Source organism: Diabrotica undecimpunctata, chromosome 6 (genome assembly GCF_040954645.1).
Source record: "Diabrotica undecimpunctata isolate CICGRU chromosome 6, icDiaUnde3, whole genome shotgun sequence".
Classification (NCBI taxonomy): Eukaryota; Metazoa; Arthropoda; class Insecta; order Coleoptera; family Chrysomelidae; genus Diabrotica; species Diabrotica undecimpunctata.
The window spans coordinates 84,712,452-84,738,202 of NC_092808.1; the positions used below are offsets into that span (position 1 = coordinate 84,712,452).

The 25,751-nt window shown below is 30.7% G+C and overlaps 1 protein-coding gene across 3 annotated transcripts in view; it reads left to right on the forward strand.

Annotated features, from left to right (window-relative positions):
* Positions 1 to 10,115, forward strand: part of 5-HT1B (5-hydroxytryptamine (serotonin) receptor 1B) — a 539,806-nt gene extending 529,691 nt beyond the window's left edge. For 2 of the 3 annotated variants that reach the window (XM_072534834.1, XM_072534836.1), the window contains one exon: positions 9,106 to 10,115. The gene's annotated coding sequence lies outside the window, so the exon portion shown is untranslated. The remainder of the gene's footprint in view (positions 1 to 9,105) is intronic. The other variant, XM_072534835.1, reaches the window with a different exon arrangement.
* Positions 10,116 to 25,751: the final 15,636 nt, after the last annotated feature.

Consider the following 25,751-nt stretch of genomic DNA (forward strand, 5'->3'; position numbering starts at 1 on the left):
AAGTTGAAGTATTAGAGCACGTTCATCTAGATTCCATGTTAAGTACGCAACAAGTAGCAGCTGTACCTAGAATGAAGCCGAACTAGAGTTTAAGCCATTTTGAAGGAGAAAAAATGCGACCCGTATAAAATATACCTACTGCTGGAACTATGAAGATGATTTGGACCGCGCGATGTTTACAATTTCGCTTTAATATTTTTTCTTCGATTAATGCATGTTTTTCACAGTGGCGGCCGGTCAGGGTCGGCAGGGTCTCTCAGGGTAAATGATTACTCTTTTAACATACTTTTCAATATGTTTAAGAAAGTGTTTACCCAAACCGATTTGATATTCAATGTTGTTCAAAATCAGTTAACTGTCATTATTCATTCCAAAAATAGAATAACAAAACTGGTGCAAAATCTCAGAGATTTTCGTAATGGTAGTAATTTCCAGTATATACGCAGTGACGTTTTGGACTCTCTTGATATTTCTGAACCCCCCCCCCCCAAAAAAAAAGCCATGACACAGAAAAACAGATCTCGGGAAACGAGTATATTTTAAAATTTTGTATACTATTATTATGCAAATAGATACTCGTTTTTTTAATTTTGAAGATTTGCAAATTTTTGACCTATTTGACGATTCAAAATTTAAAAGTTACACCAAAGAATTTCCATGATATTTATTAGACAGGTTAATTAAACATTATCCATGATTCTTAAATAAAATAAAATTAGAAAATGAATTAAAAGTTTTATATGCTGATCCAAATATTTTCGGAAGGTGGGATTAGTTACAAGATATGTATAAGTTTATATACTGCGATTCATTACAACAAACTGTTACCGAAATTAATAAATTATTGTCATTAATTCTCTAATTACCACCAACGTCTGCCTCAAATGAACGAGATTTCTCTTGTCTCAAAAGAATCAAAACGAATTGTCGAAACACCATGAAACAAGAGAGAATGTCAAGCTTGTCTCAAATGTCAATAGAAAAAAAACGTCGTTAAAGTCACGAGCCGCCACTGGTTTTTCATCAATAGAATCGAAAATCTTTACAATTGCTGTTATTGACCTGATTAAAGCCCCAGAATTTTCCACGAGGTACATTCACAGCAACCGCAAAAATTAAATGTATGGGCTGGTATTTGTGGTGATCGACTGGTGGAACCATTTTTTGATCATTTCGGCAATTTGACTGGCGAAATACAATATACAATTATTGGAAAACGCGATTAGTCCTGCCTTGACTGATAATATTGTACATAATCAGCAATATGATGAAGATTATTTGACTTTTCAAAAGTAGCTCCTTCGCATTATGCTTTACTTGTTAAGTTTGTCAATAGTTAAACCACATTATTTCAGGACATTGGATTAGGAGAAAAGGCAGCAACGAATGGTCTCTTTAGTCACCAGATTTATTTCTCCTGGATTTTTTTGTAAGGATACCTAAAAAGTAAATCCTATAGAACACCTTTCGTATCTTTAGATGTCAACAAATTGTCAACTAGCTTTGGAATGTGGAAGAACGTTTCGAAAAAATCTTTATTATTGTACTCCAAATTAATATATAATTAAATTTAGATTCTATTATATCTGCAGCATTGTAAATCGTTCCTGTTCTTCTTTTTATTTTTTTATTTAAGATGTGATCAAGTCTGGATATCCGACATGCTGTTCTGAAATAGTCCATTTCTACCACTTCCATTTTTTCTTATTTTTAATCGTCATTTGACAGCATTCAGATCCTCACGTCAAAATTGATTTTACAACCAACTCATAGATTGTCAGTTTTGTTCGTTAACTAATTTTAGGAGACCAAAGTAATAAGTATAGTGTTTGTACCACATTTCGGCCCTGTTGTATTTCTGTTTAATATCCCGCTTCGATGTTCCTTCCTTCGCTATCAGTGTCCCTAGGTATTTAAATTCTTTGCATTTTTTTATCTATAAACGAGTGTTGTGGATCTCTTTTTTCGTAGTTTATTCTGAGATATTCCGTTTTGTTAATGTTAATAGTTAATTCTAAATTCTTCTATTCTTCATTTAACTTTATGATCATGTAATCCATGTCTTCCTTATCGTTTGTCATAATCACTTGATCGTTTGTAAAAAAAAGTTTTGGTATAAACTTGTTTCCAAGTTCTATCCTCATCCCTGTTCATTTTTTTCCAGTTAATGCTTCCTAAATATAGATTTTGAATAGAGTTATAACAGCAAACAGGACATGCGTCTAAAATTTTATTCTCCAGTTTATCGACATTTTTTGCATTTATGTGCAAGTTCGCTATACCGTTGATGTATGCACTGCTTAAGACTGCCTTCGTCAAAATTTCAAATCTCTTTAGGGGTGCTGTATCATAAACCTTCTCTGAGTCAACGAAAACTAAATGACTCAGTTAATTTCTGGCTGTTCTTTACTCTATAATTTGTTGGAGTACAAATATGTTATCAACAGTAGATCTGCCAGTACGTAATTCACTCTGATCTTCTGTTTCCTCATATTAGTTTTCAATTCGTTCTTTTATCAATCGACCGAGTTAAACGCAATACGTGCTGAGGCTTCAACTTATTTAAATTAAGAAATTAAAAGAGTAACATTAGAAATGAAAAACGCCAAAAATGTAAACATTATGTGGAGCAAAATCAAAGATTCTGTTATAAAGTCACAAAACGAAACTCTACAAGAGAAAGAAAAAAGCTGAAAACCTTGGATGACTTAATAAATACTGGAAATCATGGAAAAATGAAGAAAAGTTTAGAACAAAAACCCAGATAAATAAAGAAATAAAATAAAAAAGGCTAAGGAAAAGTGGATGCTGGAAACATGCATTGAAATAGAGGAATTGCAGAAAAAACATGATCGTTATAATTAAAAAAAATCAGAGAAATATCTGAAAAATTACGAACAAGCAAACCTATTTAATTAAGTTTAATTATCAAAAACAATTAACCCTATAATAATCCAATTAGAATAAAACAAATATGGACTAAATATATTTAATATCTTTCAATAGACACAAGAACGGAAACATTAAGTCCAACATGCTATAGCAACTCAAAATCGCACAGAGATCTTTGCCCAGATAAAGTTCATATCGAGCTCATTAAACTTATAGATGAAGATAATGTAAGCTCAATAACTATTCTCTTTAACAACATATATATACTAATCTGGTGAGATACCTACATAATGGCTACTATTAACCTTTGTTCCGCTACCAATAACCAATAATCCCAAATACTGTAATGACTGTAGATTAATCAGCTTTCTCATAGACAGTTGGGCTTTCGTAATGGCTTCGGAACAGTAGAAGCTCTGTATAGTTTCACAACTCTAGCTTAAAAATCTCGAAACCAACAAAAACATCTTTTTGTCACATATATAGACTATGAGAAAGCTTTCGACAAAGTTAAACATAACATGCTCATGGAATATCTCAAGCAAAAAGGTCTCTATAAAAATTATATTAACATAGTAAGAAATGGCTATTAAAATCGACATGCTGTGGTAGCACGGATGCTCAGCAGATAATAGAGGTGTGAGACAAGGTTGGACTAAAGTGAAGCTTGGACTGTTAATGTTGACTTGTTGCACAGTGTTGTACAGAATAAGAAGAGACAGAGAACTTTTGATCTCTGTTAAAAAAAGGACAGCATATTTGGCACATACTAAGAAATAAGAAATGCAAGTTGTTGCAGCTGATAATAAAGTAGAAAATCGAAGAAAAAAGGAGTTCTGGTTGACGAAAAATAACCTGGCTGGAAAACATTCGCAACGTGACCGGGTTAAACATACAGACGCTTTTAAGGAAAGCAGAAGATAAACACGAATTTACAATGGTTATAGCCAAATCATTTACAATGATTAGTGAAGTCGCACAAGAAGAAGATTAATTGACTGTACAACCTACGCAATTAGCTAATTAGTCTTCTACCTCTTTAATTTCTACATTTTTTTTTGTTCCTTTTTTGTTGATAGAGCTTATATATGCCAGGTTGCAGTCTTTTGTAATATTTTCTTGTTATTTTTATGTTTACATGTTATTTGTTATTATGGTAAAAAATTTGAATTACTCGTAAAATTACATCATTGGACTAGATTTAGTTCTCAACAAACAAATATACAGTGAAGAAATATACAGAAAACATCACTCTTCATAGAAAAAGTTCGCTTAAGAACCAATTTACACTCTCCGTGTTAATTATTTTTTCCGTCTTACAATTAATAGGTTTTTTCTTCAAACGTCAAATAATGATGACATTACTTATCTAACTTCATCCTGTCAAAGTTTGATGTCTCCGTCGGCAGCAGTTTTTTTTTCCCATTTCTTTACGGCGGAGGGAAAAATCTTGTCATGGCAACAATATGAAACATGTCACAAAGCAACAATACAAATGTCATTAACAACAATTAAACATTATTTTTATTTATAGTGATATTAAAAGTACAATTAGTTAATGAGGCATTTTCAAAATTGAAACCGTGCAAAAATGTTCCCGACTCTTGATACGCATTGGTAATTGTTGATGATACTGATGGTCAAGAACAACTTTTAGCAATCATTCCCGATGTTGGCGAATCATGAGGGTTTAAAATTTTGTGAGCATTATCGTTCTTATTTCTGATTGAATCCTCTATATATCCTTCGGCAACCGTGCTTGATTTCCAGCCCCCATGTCGTTTGTGGCATTCTAGATTTCCGCCTCCATCAATTAAAAGTGTTGCTGAAGTTCGTCGTAAAGAGTGCCCCGTGTATGCGCTTGCATCGTTTAAATTTAAATAACTAGCCACTCTTTGGGCTACTGCGCTGATTGAATGTATTCCCATGACGCTTCGGTAACACTTTCCATTTTGGTACTTGATAAAAAATCGGTTTTCTGTGAAATTTTCAGGCCGCAGTAATGCATACTTTTTATACAGTTTAATGTAGTTTTGACCAATTATCGTAAAAGATCTAATTTGTCGTGTTTTACTGTCTGGGATTTTAATAATTATTACATTTTCTTTATCCTCAATGTCCACAGTCTTCATTTTTACCATTTCGTCGCATCGACAAGCGCCGGTAACCCCAATTAACAAAACAATCTGAAATATTTTTATAATTTAGTATACTATATGCTTTGCAATATAATTTTTTTTTACCTTTAATCCTAAATACAACTTATCTGGCGCTTTAAACAAAAATTTATCAAACTCGTCTTTAGTGAAAACTTTAGACTTCTTTGCAGTATATCCTTTGCTTGTTTTTTTCAGAAAGGCAAGAACCTTTAAAAATTTGCTTATATCCACATTTTTTCTAATAACTAACTCGGATTTTATCATAGAGTATCGTGACCACATTGTAGAAGATTTCCATTTATTTTCATTTTCCATTATATTAAAATATGCCAGTAAAACGTCTTCGGTAACTTGCCGTACTCCTCTTGTATCGCACCACTCTTGGAAGTGCTTGTACGCTAACCGATATTTTATTCCGGACTTGGAGGGCCCCAAACGTGCTACTGCATCATTAGCCGCGGACTCAATTTCGTTTAGGTTTTCCATTTTCGCACTAAATTTGCGCTTGCGGTTGCAACAACAATAAGCTGTCTTTAATAATTGCAAACAACTGTCAAACAACTGTAACCAGGGAGACGCAAATCCCACCGACGACTTAATTATTTTAATTTCTAACATCTAGACGACTTTGATAGTTGTCACAGTTAATTTCGAGTAAAAATAGCGTATGAATTGTACTATTTATGGTTGAAAATTGCTACGTTTGAAGAAAAAATAGTATACTTTATTCGGTAAAGAAGCGACTTTTCTTGACTTGCCCTCTATTACGCGCCGAACGAAGTGAGGCGCGTAATATCGGGCGCGTCAAGAAAAGTCATGCGTCTCCGCCTCATAAAGTAATATACTATTATGTTTATGTTATTGGTAATGTGAATCAGAGAAAATTAGTTTTTATGTTTTTAATTAGTTTTTATTTAAATAAAATATCAACTCATAGTTTTCACAATTTTAATTGGAAATTATAAATTTCACAAAAACAACAATATTCTACTACTGCGAACAAAATAATCACTATGAACAAAATAAAATAATTATCTCAAATTTTTATTTAAAATCTGATTGTTGAATATTGTTAGGGTCACAAAATTTTAATTGTTTTTAGTAATGTTGATATATTTCGGGTATATCGAAGAACCTAGCTGAAGAACATTGAGTTACAGGTATTTGTTCTAAATTAACGCAGTAATTATTTTCGGAAAGACCTTCATAATTTACGTGAATTTTTTTCGCATTTTCATTGCGTATATGTGAATATTTAATTTCAGGCCATTTTACTTTATTACTTTTAATATCTACTTTAAAATTAATATGGATGTCCTTAAAAAATAGTTTAAAATTTAGAATTTGCTTTTGATTTATTTCAGTTACGGAATAGGTATGGCTTGCCTGATGCTTTGGCACATTGTATTATGGTTATCCATTGGTCTGGAATATATACGACTTAATGTTTTTTCCATTTATCTACCAGGGCATACATTAAATTACCCTCGTTTTGTAAATGTCCTACTTCTAAAAACACCTGCGTAATGTTAATGTTAAACTTTTTCACTGCATAGTAGTACATAGCAAAAACTATTCTAGTTTTGTTGTGTCCACCGCAACTATTACAAAAGAAGAAAAAGTCTGTAAATCCCTTTTTTACTTGCATTTTAATAAATAAATATACAATACTACAGACATATAAGTGTCCTTCATTGTCTCCAAAATCTCAAAGATGGCCAGTTTCGCTTATAGTATGATGCAGAAACTTCTGACATTCGAGTGGATAAGATCGTGTGAAGATCAAAACATGCCGCAACTACTGAGTTACTACATTGAGCAAGCGACTTCATTTGCATTTTGAATTCTCGCACCACAGTTTTAGAAGCGATATGATAAGTATAATTAAGCTGTAAACTTTCCCTTTTTCAATCGAAGCTCTTTTATAAATATCACATGTTGCGCATAATACTTTCTTAAGATTATGCTAAATGTTAAATAAATAATGTTAAATTCATTGCAGAGTATTTCTCGATATTGTCTCTCAGTGGCTTGTATCTCTGGTGCATATTCATTATCACGTAACCGCTCTTTATAAAGTTTATAATTTGGGAAACCTTAAAGATTCGTCAAAATATTGTTTACGGCTACGAGCCCTCATCTTATCCCTTCTCTTCTTCTTAAAGTGCCTATCCGTTCCGGATGTTGGCGATCATCACGGCTATCTTTACTTTATTTATTGCATCGCGGAACAGTTCAGTGGTAGTCGTGTTATACCACTTTCGTAAATTTTGAAGCTAGGAAATGCGTCTTCTTCCCGCTCCTCTCTTACCATTTACTTTCCCTTGGAGAATCAGCTGGAGAATCTCTTCTACTTATCTGTAATATGTAGAGTATCGAAAAACATTTTCTTACATACATCCGAATAGCTACTTCCTACAACAAAACTATTTGTATATCTACCTGAAGACCACAGAATAACAATGGAATTAGAAATTAGCAATTCGTAACAAAGGGAAATTGTGGTCTTCTATTAAAAAGAAAACAGTAAATAGCAATGGGTATTTGAAGACTCACATCTTACCGTCAGAACTGTTAGGTATATATAAGGACAAGTCAGCAGAGAAAGGCTTTCTATAATCACTACACTCTACATCACTACTATTCGGATCTAGAAATTCGTTACAACCAGGTCGTAAGTTTCTTTTAAATTCGATTAAACCTTGCCATGTTAAATAAATATTGTATCGAATGATACATATAATGTATTTTGCACTTAAAAGGTTTTGTGTGACATCAAAATCTTTTGCAACACTATATTAGTTTTCAATCTTACCATTAATTATGGTAAGATTGTACCTTCATTACCGCCTGTGTTGAATTACAACTTTGTTCGATGGGGGTGTCGAATTAATCAAATAGAAGCAAATATAATACTATGTTATACTAGGCATAATATAGTATATATTAATTTTTGAAGTTATACTTCTATACGCGCGCTCCACGTTGGAAATTTGTATGGGAGTGAATCTGTGAAATCATATGTAAGATAATGAGTAAGAGAGAGACAGAAGATATATTTTCTCTCTCTTCCTCTCTCGAATATAAAAATGTTCCTTTTGTATATATAATTTAATATTATATATATTGTATAAAGATATATATACATATAATATTATACATATAATAAAATATTTATTAATATTATTATTTATGTGATATGTTTTGTATTATTTATTAAATGTTCATAATTATATTAGTCTTTTGTGTTTTAAAATAATAATCTCAATAAATCACTGTATGATCCAGAACTGTTAATTTTGAAATACCTTTGTGTTATGTCCTCGGTAGTATAGTAGTCAGTATCCCTGCCTGTCACGCGGGAGACCGGGGTTCGATTCCCAGTCGGGGAGGACTTTTTTATTAATATTATTACATTATTGTCATTTTTAAATACTTATGGATATTGCATTTTAATTTCTATTGTATTATTATATGGAATTATGTTGCACTGTATTGTAGTGTAGTTTTTTATGTATATTATTGTCATTTTTAAATATTTATGAATATTGCAGTTTAATTTGTATTGTATTGTTATATTAATAACAAAATAAACAATGAATTTTACTGCAGAGTATGTGTAAAAAAAAACTTTTGCATTCAACTCCTTTCATACATATATGAAAATAAAAATATACATTTTCATCAAAATATTGATTCAATCCTTCATTGTTAGTAAGTTGTTATTAATTCTGTTTCTATTTCTGCTCTGCCTTACCTATAGCATTACATATGTAATGATTGTGCAGATTGACTCCCAAATAAATTTGTAACGGCGAATGCGTGTACTTATAGAAGTGTAACTTCCACCGGCAGTCCCACTGGACTGCCACACCCGTTTTTTTATATTTTTTTTAACATAATTTTGTACTTTTTGTACCAAACGCCATCGAGTGATGTTTAAAGAAAGGGACAGAAAACGGTAGAGAATTAAATTTGCTTCTAGTGTCTTGATTTTATATTGCAGTTTTATAACTTTGTTAAAGAAAAGATAATAATTGTATATTGTTTTTAGGTTGGCTGCAATAGTTGCAGCACCCGCTGTAGCTAGCGGATCCAGGAATGTCACTTTCAAGTGTGACTGATCCGAAGGTAGGAGATCACTTAATGCGATCTCACCGTGTGTAGATGTGGAAAACAGCAGTACAAGTAGTGAAAACAGGAGAGTTGTGCTTGAGATGCAAACTTTTTAATTAAATACGTAGTTAAAACCTTTGTAATATACCTTAGATGTCACACAACACAGGAAAAGCGGGTACCAATATAACTATTCTATTATTATATTTTATATAAATGTAATATATCAATATGGTAGCAGTGCTCATTTTTATATCTTAAGAATTAAGTACCTACCTAAAATAAATTGTAAAATCATATCTATTTCCTGAAATAATATCTACAGTTACTTGGTTTCAAAAATTTTGGCTGCTAGTTTTATAACATAATCAAACTGCTTAGCATCACAAACATTTTAATTTTGTTTAATAATAATAGTTTTAAATCGAAATTATTTGGAAAAATAATTTTAATACACATTTTTAAATTCTGAATTCGAACTAAATATGCTTTATTTTTAACATCTCAAAATTTTTTAAAATAATAGCGACTATGTGAAATTAGATAAATTTCTTTATTGTTTATTGTTGCATGGGTCCTCCTCTTTAGTTCATCACCTCAAGAGCGTAGGCGCAAAATTTCGGGCCAATGCTTTTTAAATGCATTCATTTTTTTCGAATCCTGAGAAAACTAACAAATATTTTTTAAAAATTTAAACACATAATGAAAGATTACATTATTACCGAGGGCCGAAAGTTCCTTAGAATAAACAAAAAAATTTTTTGAATAAGATATTTGAGATTAAAAATAACACTAAATTTTCTCTATTTTTTTTTTTCACCCCTTTAACTTATTAAAATAAACATTATAGAAGTTTTCAGGGACTTTCAGCCCTCAGTACTAATGTATTCTTTCATTCGGCGTTTAAATTTTTCCGAAATACTTATTAGTTTACTCAGGATCCGAAAAAAATAAATGCATTTAAAAAGCATTGGCCCGAAATTTTGCGCCTACGATCTTAAAATGAATTAAGTTTTAAATGGTGTTTTAAAAAATTTTTGTCTCATGTTTGAGTTGACATGTTATAGTTTAAGACCGGATTTGTTTTTATTTATTTTTTGTTTTTCGAAACAATATCTCTTTAGAATCAAAACAATCTGAAATATTGTAGCGAATGAATAAAAATAAATAATAAAATAATAAATAATGAACTCAGACATAACAGTGATATATTTCAGATCAAATGATCAAAATGAGTTTATCTTGCTTTAATGGAAGTTTTATTTTAATTTTATATTTTGAAAATATATCAAATTTAAAATCTGGGCGAGGTAGATTATTAGGATTGTATTTAGGTGACCATGCGGACCATTAGTGTTGAGATGCCCGTTCTGCATAAACGTCGGAAAAAACCTATTTAAAAACTCCAACACAATGTGCAGAATAAATGTGAAAAGCCCCATCAGGCATGAACAACATAACGTATTTAAATAGCTTTAAAATAGCTTAAAATTACAAAACTGAAAGTGCTTTTCAGCATTTAATAGATTGGTAAGCAAAAATGGTTCTAATAAATAATAATTGTTAATAATGTGAACGGAAATGTTAACAGAAAATATTTGGTGGGTTTGGGTGCCATGATGTAGAACTACCCGTCATACACCAAGTACACGGTTCGATTGTAATTGTAATAAGAGTCTAATGTTACCAAAAACCTTTTATTAACTAAAAAATCAGTTTCAGAATAAAGTATAAAAGTTTAGTTACTCAAATAACGAAAATCTTATTTCTTGGATCTTTTAAATCATCGTATTAATATCGTACATAAAATAAAAATTGCGGCGCGGTGATAAAATATAATGTAAACTTTCTTCACAACGCGCGACGTCTGGTCAGGCCAAAGACTTTACAGACTGCATCTTACAATATAAACTGTGGCAGCTGTAGCTCAGTGACTATGTTACTGGCTTAATAAGCTGGAAGGCCCGGGTTCGATTCCCAACACCGACAAATTTTTCCATTTCTAATTTAACTGAGCTGCCACTGTGCTTTGGAGGGCACGTAAAGCCGTCGGTCCCGGCTTTATGTAACGAGTAGTCGTTAAGTCATGTTAGGGGCGCTTGCTCGACTTGATAACCCTAACACTAGACCTTAGCCAGAACTTTACTTTTTTTACAATATAAACTATAAACATTGCCCATAATTATTAACGTAAATAAAAATGTTGAGTCGCCTTAACGGGGAAGAATGTGGTTTATAAGATTAAAACGATCAAATTTCGTTAGACACACCCCAATAAACGCTTTCTTGAGATCGTTATTATTTTAATATGCTTATAAAATAAAATCGAACCTAAATTGAATAAATATTAAATTGCTCTAACAGGTGGTATATTATTTCATGTTTCATTTCAACTGTGGATTATGAATTTTCGTTGGCTCATTTGAGGTTGTTATGAAAATTTATAATGCCATATCTTAAGTAGTTGGCTTCATCAGTAAACAATGATACATCAAAATTTAAATTGCTACTTGGATTTTTTTAAACTATTGACAATACTGCATACGGAGGAGATCATTATTAGCTACACATTAAGTATATTGGGGACACACTGTAAAAAATGTTCAGTAAATCTGGTGATTTCAAAACGGTAAGAAATTGTAACCCTCATTAAACTAGATATTTTTTTTTATATAATGGCTATAGCATAGCCAATTAGCCAGACTATTCGTGTTAAGTTAGTTTATCTTTTGTAATAAATTTACAATAAATGTACTGACATAATATATTATGAGAAATTAATTGCCTATGTTAAAAAATATTTTTCTCTTAAATAAAAATATTACTTTTTTTAAAGAATTGTTTATATATTTTGATATATTGTTTTTATATAGTTCTTTTTTTATTTTTTAGTTCCTTATGTCTTTTCTTTTGTTTTTTATTCATTTATTTTATTTTTTTTGTATGACATATTTACAATTTTTAATTTTATTACCTAAGCCTATTTATAATATAAATTTATAGAGGTCATAATGTTAGTAGACATATTTTTTCAGTTTTGTATAACATATTTACAATTTCTTATTTTAATATCTAAGCCTATTTACAATCTTAATTTACAGGATGTTATATATTCATTCGTATATACACTTAACGTCTGCATATTTTTTGGAAAAATAATTGTATTTAAATTGACAGGTAAAAGGCAATTTAATTTAATTCACTTTTCGTACATTAAAATGGTACTTTGTCTGTACTGTCCACACTCCAATATGAGGTGCTGTATATCTCCCGTTTTACCATAGGTGCAATATGGGTTATCAGTGATACTTATGCTGTTTTGGTATGCTGGGGTGAGTGCGTGATTTGATCTTATTCTGTTTATTGTTTTTATAACTAACATATTTGACACATATTTAAACCATCTCGTATTGGGAATGAGTGGTTGGCAATTTCTTAAATCTATTTCTGTTGTACTGTAACGAGTCCGTTACTTAAATAATCGTTTACCTTCTTTTTGTGACTGGAATCTTTTAATTTAATTCTAAATTAAATTCATATTGAAATATTCTTAAACTAAATATTTAAAACTCCAGTAAATTTTATTTTCGAAAGTTGGCATTAAATCCCGCCCTCTGTCTAAGACTCTGAAAGTACATCGTGGTGACAGCCGTAGCACCGTCAGATCGCCACTTGTTGCTGGAATCTCTTCGAGTGAACATCGTTTGTTTAAGGCGGCTGGGGAAGTGCCACTTTTTTTTCCCGAATTTGGTTTAAGTTTATTTTATGTGAAGAGCTGTTTATGTTATAAAAAACCATTTAAGTTATTTTGTTGTTTTGTACGAGGATATTTTCAGTTGGATCACCCTAGCCGGTAAGATAACATTACAAATAAATTATAAGGAAAAATCCTTCATATCATCCGCCATTGTTAGTAAAATTCAGACCTATTTTAATTTCGTCTTTGATAGGTATTTCATATATTTTATACATGTTATATTTCACCTTATTTCATCAAGGAAAAGTTTTATACCTAAGTAAATTATAAGTATTAGATTTTATATCTATCTCAAATTTTTATTTCCTTTCAAGAGTTAAAGCGAACAATTATTTATTTCAATTTCATACCGTTTAAACCGGCTAATATTTCTTTTTTTTCCTATTCTATAATATATAACGATCATGTTTTCCGTTAAAATTATCTATTTAATATATCCATACATTATAAAAACATTGTCACACCATTCGAAGGTCACTATTTACCGAAAACCATTAAGGTTTTTATTTCAATTAAGGTCACTTGCTGACATTTTTTGTATCGCCTTTCAAGATTGATAACCCTTGTGTTTTTCCTTACCTTTTGTATGTACAAAAACATGGAGTAACACAACTATTCCTTTTAGCCTACTCAAGAATCCAGTTACAAGTCAGGGGAAGAATTTTTTTTCAGTTTTGGGGTTATACTTACTAAGGATAAGGGGAAGGAGTTCCAAGTTTTTTATGGGAAATTAAGAAGAATTTTAAATTGAATTATTTGTTCAATTAGTACCTATCTTTCATATTTCAGCAATACAAGATATCTCGGAAGAAAATATTTAACTTCCTGGCGCCCAAGCATTCACTAGAGCAACTTTTGCTTTTCATCTGTTTATTTCTTGGTGGTTTTCTTGTCATTAGTTCTTATATCTTACGGTCTCTGTAGGGCATGCAAATTGGCCGAATCCTTCTTTGAGTGTCAAGTGGTCATTCTCCTGCATAGTCGCTAGCCAACACTTAATTCTGCTATAATTTAAAATTCATAGTTACTCTTTATTTATTTCTTCTACATAATTTATTTCTATCTAATCCCTTCCATCTTCTGTTATTCCACATATTAGTTCGTTGGTGTATCAAGGTACATTTTAGAGTTTACCCTTTTGCTACACTGGATAGCGTCACCCAGACTCCCCTAGCACAATTTTTGCTACATTAACATATTTTTGTTACAGTACTTTGGTTCTATAAATGTTGCCAACGTTATTTGCAGTTGTTTTTACTGATATTATCTATGTCTGTTACTGGTAGAAGTATGTAGATTTAGCTAATTTGTACAGTAGTGCCAGTAAAATTGCTCATTCCAACGTACTTTTACAAAAACTTATTAGTAAATGTATGGTTAATTTTGTACATTTTTACCATTAACCATTTACCATTTTTACCGTTAACCATTGATTAAAAACTACTATACATGAGTAGTTTTTAATCAATGCTACAGCTCAGTAAAATTACCGTATACAGGTAATTTATGTACTGGTAGAGGGTAAATCTGCTAAATATGTTTTACAGTGTATATTTTTAAATATTTCAAACCGTTTTTTGACCAATATTTACTTGTTGTGGTATACCTGAAAGAAATATATCTGTTACTTGCATCTAAATTTTCGTTGATTATTCGAAGAACCTGATCTTCCAATTTCGAAAATTTGGCAGTCTAGGTCACCCAATAATATTTCTTGATTTAGCAGAAAATTTCATGAATGTGTGTATGTGTGCATGTGTGTGTATGTATATGTGTGTATGTGTGTCTTTTTTTGCATAGAAATATTGACTTATATTTGTAGAGTATGTAAATATTTGCTGTATTCTTCTTTCTTTTAAGTATCCGAATAAGCAGAATCAGATATTGCGGCCTGGCGTCCGTTTTATTGTTTATTTTTAACACGGCAATTAACCGAGCATACTAGCGTGCAATACACCCGTGTTTTGTTTTGATGAAAAATCTCTGACAGAATTCATAAAAGTTGAGGCGTGTTCAAAATACAGCAAATAATGTAAATTTATCGCGTGAGCGAAATGAATACACGTCGTAAAAAGTATTAAGAGAGCATTTACCCCTGACTACTAATGTTAAATTAAATTACCTCGTCTAAATTAAAATAGATAATCCCAAGAATATGATGTTAACAACTCACTTAAACGAGAAGTTCTCTTTTGTACTTATAGGTTTGTTCACTGGAAACATTTTTCGATTAATATATCGGTATTTATTTTTAAAGTACTTATAACCAAATAAAAATTTCAAAAATATTTACATTTGATTATCTTTTAAACATTATTACTGATTTATACTGATGTAAAACGTGACATAATATATGCTTTGAAGTGACATATATGCTTAAGTTTTTTTGAAAACTCTAGCTTTCTATGGCCCTACTTTCAAATATTTTCCTTGTCATATTATTTTTTGATCCAGCAAATTCTTACTGAATTAGTTTTTTGTGCATAATGATAGTTATTCAAAAAAAAATTATATTGGCTAATTGGTTGTAAATATAAAAAAAGACTAAAAATAAAGAGATAAAAGGAGAATACCAGTTGACGGTAAATAGAATTAGATAATTATATTGTCCAGTTAATAGTTTTTAGAACGTTACAAAAGGGAGTAAACTGGCACCCTTACAAAGTAAGTTTATTTTAAGATCTAATGGAAAAAGACTTTAATCTACGAGTTGAATTTTATAAAACTAACCCTTCTGTCAATACGTCCGGGGCCTAACTAGTAACACAACATTTTTTTGCAAAACTTATTCTTCATTCATCAAAGAAGTCTCCTTTAGCGGCAATACAATCATTCCAACGCTTTTCTAATTTTTCGATGCCGCCCTTGTAAAACGAGTTATCTTTGCCTTCAAAATAGTCTTCAGATTTGGCAATTACTTCCTCATTGGGGCGATATCTCTTTCAATGCAAAAGCATTTTTTTAGATCGGAATAAAAAAAAAGTGGTAATCGTTGGGGGCAAGATCTGGACTATATGGTGCGTGCGGAAGCAATTCAAAGCCCCATTCGTGCGTTTTTGATATCATTGATCTTATGATGTAGTCGATTTTGTTTCTTGATCTACCGTAATGCATACTTCTTAACTGTTGTCTACCGTAGTGGATATTATTCGATATATGCTTAGTATAAAATGGATCATAAATAAATTGATCCTTTCCTCCTATGGTGCAGATTCTCTAAGAAATAGTGAATAGTTGAGGAAACTTTTGTTTAATTTTTTGTAATTTACTCTTAAAATTACAATAACGATTGCAGTTTCTGTTGTATTGTTGTTGTGTTTATTTACTTTTATATTTTTTTTCTATAAAAGTCTTAAAGTTATCTTCTTTATGGACAAGTTTAATAATTATTTTCAAATATCATTCGTACTTTTAAAAGTTTCTGAATATTTACTTTAATGTGCTTATGTCAATCGTACTAAAATATTTTGTTGATAATAATATATGTATTTACGTGGGTCGTTTTATTAATTTTGGAATATCTTGTACACGTAGATTTAAAAAACACTGATTTTGTTTTATGACAATATAAATATTACTATTATTAAAACTTCATTTGCTGGAAAAAAAATTATAGTTTCTAGCGGTCATTACTTTTTGGCATCCCATTAGCTCCCATTAGATCCCACTATTTTACTAGTTCTCGTTTTTCTTTTATTATAGTGCTATTTACTAAGGTTTGGGCTATTTTATTCGTTATGATATTCGATTAGTTTTTTCGTTTTTATAAATGTATTTCTAGATAAATAACTTTAATTCTAGATAGATAACTTTAATTTCTATATTCGTGACATAGTACGTAAGAAAATATTGTACATTTTAATTGAGTTATGCTGTAGAAAATAATATCAAAACAATTGTTACAATATTTAAAAAATTTTTAATATTTTTAAGGTTTATTCATATAAAGTTGATTTTAGTTTAATTTTTTATATATATTTTATATTTTTAAATAAATATTTTTATACTATAATAGAAAAATCTAACCAATTAGTGTAAATAAAAATCAAAGTGACTGTATATGTATTAATGGATTAAAATCAAAAATTGTATATTTATGTATATATTTGGTAATATGTAAATATCGAAAATAAGAATATGTACTATCTGCAATAATTAATACTGTAAAATATGAAATGTTACCTATCTACTGCTCGTTAAGAAAAATATATGGTGTTAGCATAACATCTAGTAAACTATTGTGATGTACAATCATATAGGGAAAACATAAATCCAATGTATATATATCGGAAAAATATCTAATTAATTTCAAATTATATTTGCTTTTATTCTTGTCAAATAGTCATTTTAATTAAACATGTTACAAATGTTTACTTAAAGACAGCAAAAGCGTTAGCAAATAAAAAACTAAATAATATAGTGATAATAAATTTATCACACATAAAAAACATTCGTCAAAAAAGATTTGTCAATAATTAATTTATATTTTATATATAGTTTACATCGATACTCCAAACCGAGCGGACGTTAAATGGTTCTCCGTTATCAACATGCGACCGGTTTTATCGAATTGAACAGATAAATGTTAAGTGAATAAAAAGCAATCAATTAGTAATAGACTTAAAAACAATAAACTCATCAAATTAAATTTAAAAACAATTCAGTAATTTATTTATAATATTTCCAACGGGGAATGGACCAGGATTCGACAACTACATAGTTAGCCAACAAATGCAAAATGTAAACAGCCAGCCATTACCAATCCAATATCCATCAAACCAAATAAACTGTTACCCAAAAATGCAGATTTCAAACAGCACACAGGTTCAATCACAAATCAATAATATACATGGTTATCCACAAATCTCATCACAAACACCAGGTATGTACAATATGCAAATAAATCAAAGCACCACCAATTCTTCGACGAATATGATATTTCCGCCCAATCAAGAACAATATATAAATCAATAAAACGCGCCACATAATAGCAATATAAATAGCCAGCCATACTACAGAATGTCATCAACAAGCGATGACGAACCAGAAAGTGCAAATGTGTCAACAAAAAACTCATGGCATGTAGTTAAAACTACAAAACGCAGAAAAATCAGATTAATTGTAGAAACAGACAAAGAAGATGATACCATTACACTATCGAACAAATATACCTAACGGATACCCAAGAAAATGAAACCAATTAAAATGAAACAGCGCCAAGAAAACCTAAACCACCACCAATATTTGTTTACGGTGTAAGCGACTTCCCAGAAATGAGAAAAAAATTTACAAAAATAGCTGAAGCTGAACAATACGAAACCAGGACTATGGCAAATAATACAGTCGAAATAATTTGTAGCGTTACAGAAATATACAGAAAATTATCAAGATATATGAGAGAGAACAACATTACTCATCACACATATCAACCAAAGGAAGAAAGGGCCTATAGAGTCTTAATTAAATACCTTCACTATTCACATGTAATAGAAGATATCAAAGAAGAACTGACAAAACTGGGTCACAGGGTAAGAAACATCATTAATGCTAAACATAGGATTACAAAAGAGCCGGTAAATATGTTCTTTGTTGACTTTGAACCATCAGACAATAACCAAGATATTTATAAATTTCAGAAATTACAATACTGCAATATACAAATTGAACCACCCATAAAAAACAAAAATATCATCCAATGTATAGATGTCAATTATATGGCCATTCAAAAACACATTGCAATAGACCATATTTATGTGTGAAATGTGGAGGGCAGCACAGTACAAACAGCTATAAAACGAACAAGAACACACCAGCTACATGTGCTTTATGTGGAGGAGATCACCCAGCTAAGTATAAAGGATGCGAATATTATCGTAATTTAAATAGAAATAAAAATATAGCACAAACTATATATAATCATCACCAAAATATGTCGCAAGCACGTAACAGAAACTTTATAGCCAATACAGTAAGAACAAATGTAAGCTATGCTAATGCAGCGAGTAATAGACAACCTCCTGCTGCTCCTTCAGATAACCAAGATTCAAACACTATTCTTATGAAGTTTTTAGAAGAATTCAAAGCCATGTTTCATTAAATCTTGCAACAAAACAGCATGGTAATATACATGCTAAGTAAACTCGTATGCAAAAAAAAATTCTTTCTAAGAATAGCTGAATGGAACGCCAATGGCCTGCTGAATCATAAGGACGAGGTGATAATATTTCTACAACAAAATTTTATAGATATATTATTAAGTGAGACACATTTTACAGACAAATCGTATTTTAAAATACCTCATTATCTAACGTACCATACTAACCACCCAGACAAGACAGTCCATGGAGGTACAGCAATATTGATCAAACAATCAATTAAACATTTCATGATGGAAAGTTATACAACAGACTGTATCTAAGCTACAGTAATTAAAGTGTGCTCATTACCTTACGAAATAACAATATCAGCAGTATATTGCCCTCCAAAACACAATATTAAAAAAACCGATTTCGAATCCTTCTTCAATACTCTAGGTTCAAAATGTATCGCAGCTGGTGACTTTAATAGTAAACTTACTTACTAGGAATCAGGATTAATAACAACAAAGGGGAGAGAGCTCTATAGCTTAATGCAAGAAAATAAATACTCATATTTATCAACAGGAACACCAACGTACTGGCCAACGGACCCCAAAAAAAGGCCGGACCTCTTAGATTTTTGCATCATAAAAGGAATATCTAACACCTTAATGGACATAGTTCGAAGTTATGATCTATCTTTAGATCATTCACCAATTATTGCAATAATTGGCACCTTCGTTATTAACAAACAACCTACTCCAAAACTGCATGGACCTAGAACAGATTGGAACCTTTACCGAAAAATACTGTATGAAAACATTAAACTAAATGTAAGACTAAGAAGCCCTTCAGAAATAGAAACAGCTACAAACAACCTTATGACATTATTGCAAAACGCTGCAAAAGAAGCGACACCCAACGATGCAGATGAAAATAAACTCGAGAATAGAATAAATATTCCACTCGAAATTAAAAAGCTCATTGCTGAAAAAAAGTGCAAGAGCCAAATGGCATCAAAGTCGGAACGCAGCGGATAAAACGTTTTTCAATCGCTTAACCAATAAATTAAAAATACAACTAAAAATTGCAAGAGAAGAGTCAGTCCAAAAATATGTAACACAACTTAATAGATACGACCATTCAATATGGAAACCAATCAAATCATCCTTAAAACCTCAAGCAATATCGCCACCAGTAAGAAAAACCACAGACACACAGAACCAATGGGCAAGAAACGATAAAGAAAAATCAGAATTATTTGCTGAACATTTAGCAACAGTATTCCAACCACACAACAATGAAGAAGATCAAGAAATTATTAATTATTTAAACTCAGAACAATCATCAGTAAATCCAATAAAATTAACAACACCTAAAAAACTTAAAGAAGAAATCTTAAGACTAAATATCAAAAAGTCACCAGCAATTGACCTAATAACACCAAAAATGCTAAAAGAATTACCAAAAAAGGGTATAGTAATCCTTACATATATATTTAACGCAATATTAAGATGTAATTATTGGCCTAAAAATCTAAAAATTGCAGAAATACTTTTATTCACAAAACCAGGAAAGGATCCAAGTGAAGTCTCATCCTATCGATCTATCAGTCTGTTATCAACAATCTCCAAATTACTAGAAAAACTTTTAATAAAAATAATAGATCCAGACTTTACAGGCGCAGATTGAATACCAAATTATCAGTTTGAATTTCGACGAGAACACTCAACTATCCAGCAATGCCACCGAATAACCCATAAAATCATTTCCGCATTAGAAGAAAAGGAATATTGCCCAATGGTATCACTAGATGTACGTCAAGCTTTTGAGCATAGGTTTGACATAAAGGACTTCTTTATAAAATTAAACAAATATTACCACCATTTTTTCGCATACTTACATCATACTTGGAAAACCGACAGTTTAGAACAAAATTAAATGGAGAAATATCCAAAATGCATCCCATTAAGGCGAGAATTCCACAGGGCAGCGTCCTGGGACCTTTATTATATATATTATATACGTCTGATCCACTAACTTCACATAACGTAACAATTGGTACATTTGCAGATGACACAGTAGCACTTACAAGTCACAAACACATTAACATAGCTACACAACAACTCCGAGACTATTTGTATGAGCTTGAAAACTGGCTAAAACAATGGAAAATAAAAATAAATGAAAACAAGTCAACCCAAGCAACTTTCACTTTACGACGAGAAACACCACCACCAATATATATATATCAACAATGAGGAAATACCCAGGACTAAAACAACCAAATACCTAGGGCTACACCTGGACCAAACCCTGTGTTGGAAAGAACACATCACCAAAAAAAGAAAACAAATACAACTAAGACAAAAAAAAATCAATTGGAAAAAACTCCAAGCTGTCAATAAATAATAAAATTCTAATTTATAAAACAATTATCAAACCAATATGGACATATGGCATAGAGCTGTGGGGCTGTAGTAGTAAATCTAATATTGCTATTATGAAAAGATGCCAATCAAAAATCTTATGAGCAATTGTTGATACACCCTGGTACGTAACCAACCAAAGAATCTATGAGGATCTCAATATCTCAACAGTGAAAGAAGTATACCAGCAAAAGAAATAACAATACATTCAAAAAGTGAACACACACTTCAATCCATTAATTTCCGCAATACCTCAACATCGAGTTATCAGAAGACTAAAGCGACGTTGGCCAACAGACCAGTAACATGAACTCATGATTCTCTCACTGGAGGGGACCACATCACGCCATAACCAAGGGACAGGACCTAAACTCATCACATTAACTTATAGAATACATTGTTTTATTCTGATTGTTAATTTATTAGTTATATTAAAAAAAATATTTTATATGTGTATATATATAGATATATATATATATATATATATATATATATATATATATATATATATATATCTATATCTATATATATATATATATATATATATATATATATATATATATATCTATATATATATATATATATATATATATATATATGTATATGTTTATATATATATATATATATATATATATATATATATATAACGTACCTAATTTAATAAAGTTAATCGGTCTTTTATCTTACCTACTTTAACGTAACTTATTTTATTTGTCCCAAGTTAATCAGATTTATAACAAATTTTCAAAAAAAAAATTTTATTACCTTTAAATTGTTTAATATTATTTATTACTCTTAAATGATTGTAATTTTTCTTAGCTCTGTTAATTATCATGATCCTTGTTTTGTTTCTGTTTATTTTCCCCTCGTTAAGCTTATTTCTTCAATCGTTGTAGCAGGTGAATAGTTCTACTTTGGAGCTGACGAGGATGGTTGTATCATATGTCAGGCTGATCTTTTTTTCGGGGATAGTTACATCACCATTGCAGCAATATATATGTTGAATAAAATTGGGCTTACTACGCAGCCTTGCGTCACGCCCTTAGTGACCCTGAGACTTTCACTTAGTATCCCACATACTCTCACTCTAGCATAATTGTTCTTGTGTAGGCTATTAAGTAGCAGTATTAGATCATGCGGTACTTTTATTTTAGATAAAACCTACCACATTTTACTCCAGTTGGCTAAGTTGAAGGCTTTACAATAATCTACGAGACACAGATATATTGCGACATTGAATTCTCTGGATGTTTTTATAATCTATCGTATATTTTGTAACCATCAAATGACTGGTAATATAATTACCCCTGAAAGTTTGGAGCCAATGTAAAACAATAAATCTCACAACTTTCTTTGGGAGCCAATTGTTTGGCCTCATCTAGCTCAATCTCTCAGGTGTGAGAACGTCTTTTCTTAGAACTAAACCTCAAAAATGAGTTTGGCTAGGACAAATAAGGAAACCATCTTGACGTGATGGGCTTAAATCAATCCGTATTAGCTGAGGATACTTATTAAATTTAAAACAACAAAAAATCATGTCAGCCTGTGTCATCAATTCTTAAAGTACTTACGTATTTCAATATTTTTTTCTCCTTATCTCGCTCATTCTCTCTCTCTCTCTCTCTATCTCTCCCTCTCCCTCTTGCTCTCTCCAGGTTTTTATCATTTACGATTACATTTAAGTTTACGAACAGAATATTGTTTTGGCTTTATTTATACACTTATTTTTCTTGAATTTATGTAAACGTCCATGATTATTGTGTATTGTTATTGTCATTAATATTCACTTCATAAACAAAATTTCAACATTTTTCCAAAAAATAGTTGGTTAATTATTCACTAAGAATGTTTTAAAATTATAAGTTGAATAACAGATCTACACAATGCCTCGTTCTTCTGCTTCTGTAAGGACTAGAGTATCCCTAGAAGTTATATTATTGGATACCATGTGTCTGGTCTACACATACCAATACAAATTACCATATAAACATATATACATATAAAGCTACGAAAGTTGTCGTTATGTCATGTTAGGGGTGCTTGAGCGATCTGAAAACATTAACACTAGACCTAAGCCAGAAGGTTGCCGTAACTTTATTTTAATGCAGCTTTTTTTATCATCTTTAATTTTCAATGTGTCAATCAGTTTCCAATTTTGGACTTATAGAATGGTTTCTATAATCAACAAATGATAACTATGTACACGTTTTTTGGGAAGATCTTGACAGTTGTAAATTAGTGCCAATAAAGCGAGCAGTACTTCTCAGGTGCCTAATCCTACTCTAATTCCAAACTGTAACTTATAAGACTGATAATCTTCTTATCATTTACTAACATTGTATAATTTTTTTATTCAAACCAATCAGCAGAGACTGAACCAATCTTATAATTATTTACTAAAAGTAATTTAAAATCATAAGTTGAATAACAGATGTGCCCAAATGCCTTCTTGTTCTGCTTCTGTTAGGACTAAAATATCCCTAGAGTTTAAATTATTGGATGCTATGTCTCGTCTACACATACCAATACATCGGTTTTTAATTCAATACAGACGTATTGCAATACGGACGTAGCCGTAGCTCCGCTGCTGGGTTACCGGGTTAAAAAGGTAAATAAGTTAAGAATTAGAGGGCGCAGATTCGATTCCTGGGCTCTAAAATTTTTTAATTTTTAATTTAACTAAGACTCTATCGTGCTTCGGAGGGCATATAAAGTCATCGGTTCCAGTACAAAAGTTTTCGTTAAGTATGTTAGGGACGCTTGAGTGACCTGAAAACCCTAGTATTAGCAATAAGGTTACAGGAGCTTTATTTTAATGCAATATATCATTTTAATCAACTTTAATTTTTAATATATCAACCAGATTCCAACCTTGGACTCGGTGGAATAATTTTTATAATCAACAAATGATAACTATTCAAGTTTTGGTAGATCTTGATAGTTTTGAAATAGTGCCAATAAAGCGAGCAGTTCTTCTCTTGTGCCTAATCCTACTCTAATTCCAAACTGTAACTAATAAGACTGAATAAACGATAGTCTTACCGTTTACTAGCATCGTATATTGTTTTATTTAAGCCAATGAGCAGAGAATGACCCACTCTTATAAATTTTATTAATTGTATATTTAGGTGATTTTTATCAAATTTTACAATTTCTGCTGCTAAATTTTATAATTTCTGTTAATAATTCATTTGCTTTAGCTTTTTCAGTATTCATAGAACTTGTGTAAATACTTAACGTTAGTTAGATGATTCTCAATTAGTCTTAACCAGTGTTAAGGATATTTTCTCTCTTTTTATTCTTCTCAGTTTTCTTTAAAGTTTCCGAAGGAAAGTACTAGCGCTTATATTTTATTGTAGTTTACTTTTATTTTTTTTTTATTTATTATTTGATCTGGTGTAAATTCTGGTGTCGATAATAAAAGAAATTGGTATAGAATATAAAATAGAATCAGAAATATTAAAACATATATAATCAAATTTTTAATAGGACAATAAACAACCAGTCGACAAATTTCATAGCAATACACTGTTGATTATGACAGAGATGTATATTGTCCCCTCTTTTCTTTAATATATACTCCAAACCAATTTTTACATATATGTCGTAGAAGATGTGAATGATGAAATTCTAGTGAAAGGAAAAAGACCACAACATCAGTAATGCAGATGAAACCATTAATTAATGACTTGCATACCAGAAGTACGTCTAAACCTGAATATAAAAGCTATTTGTAAACAATAAACAAATTAAAAATGTCAAGAAATATGTATCTCGATATCAATGTCAATCTGAACAACAGTTTCTTGTTATATTTCTGTATTGTAAATATATACAGTAAAACTGATTTTACGTTGGTATTGAAGAGATTTTAGTTTTGTTCTCTTACTAAAATTATTAGAAAACTGGACCTTCCACAGTGAGTTTTGCTTAAGGACTATTTTCATCGGTACGAGTATGTGGCTGTATGTGTCGCGCATTTTTGTACCAAGTTTCCCAAATAGCAAAACTCTTTTATTTCTATTTGTTTTTTGCTTAAGTGTATGTTTCTTTATTTGATATATGATTACTATATATTAATTTTATATATTTTTTCTTCTTCTTATGGTACTATCTTGATTAAAGTTTGGCAACAATCTTCACGAAATAATACCTATCTTGTGGAACTATAATCTCTTGTGAAACCAATTTAATCGCTTGTATTTTTCAACAAGTCCTTGCTTGTTTTTTATTTTTTCTTTGATAATTACCTGTTAAAGTTCTACTGCTCCTTATGACAAGACCACGATAGATAGATAGATTCAATGAGGTAGATTTTGGC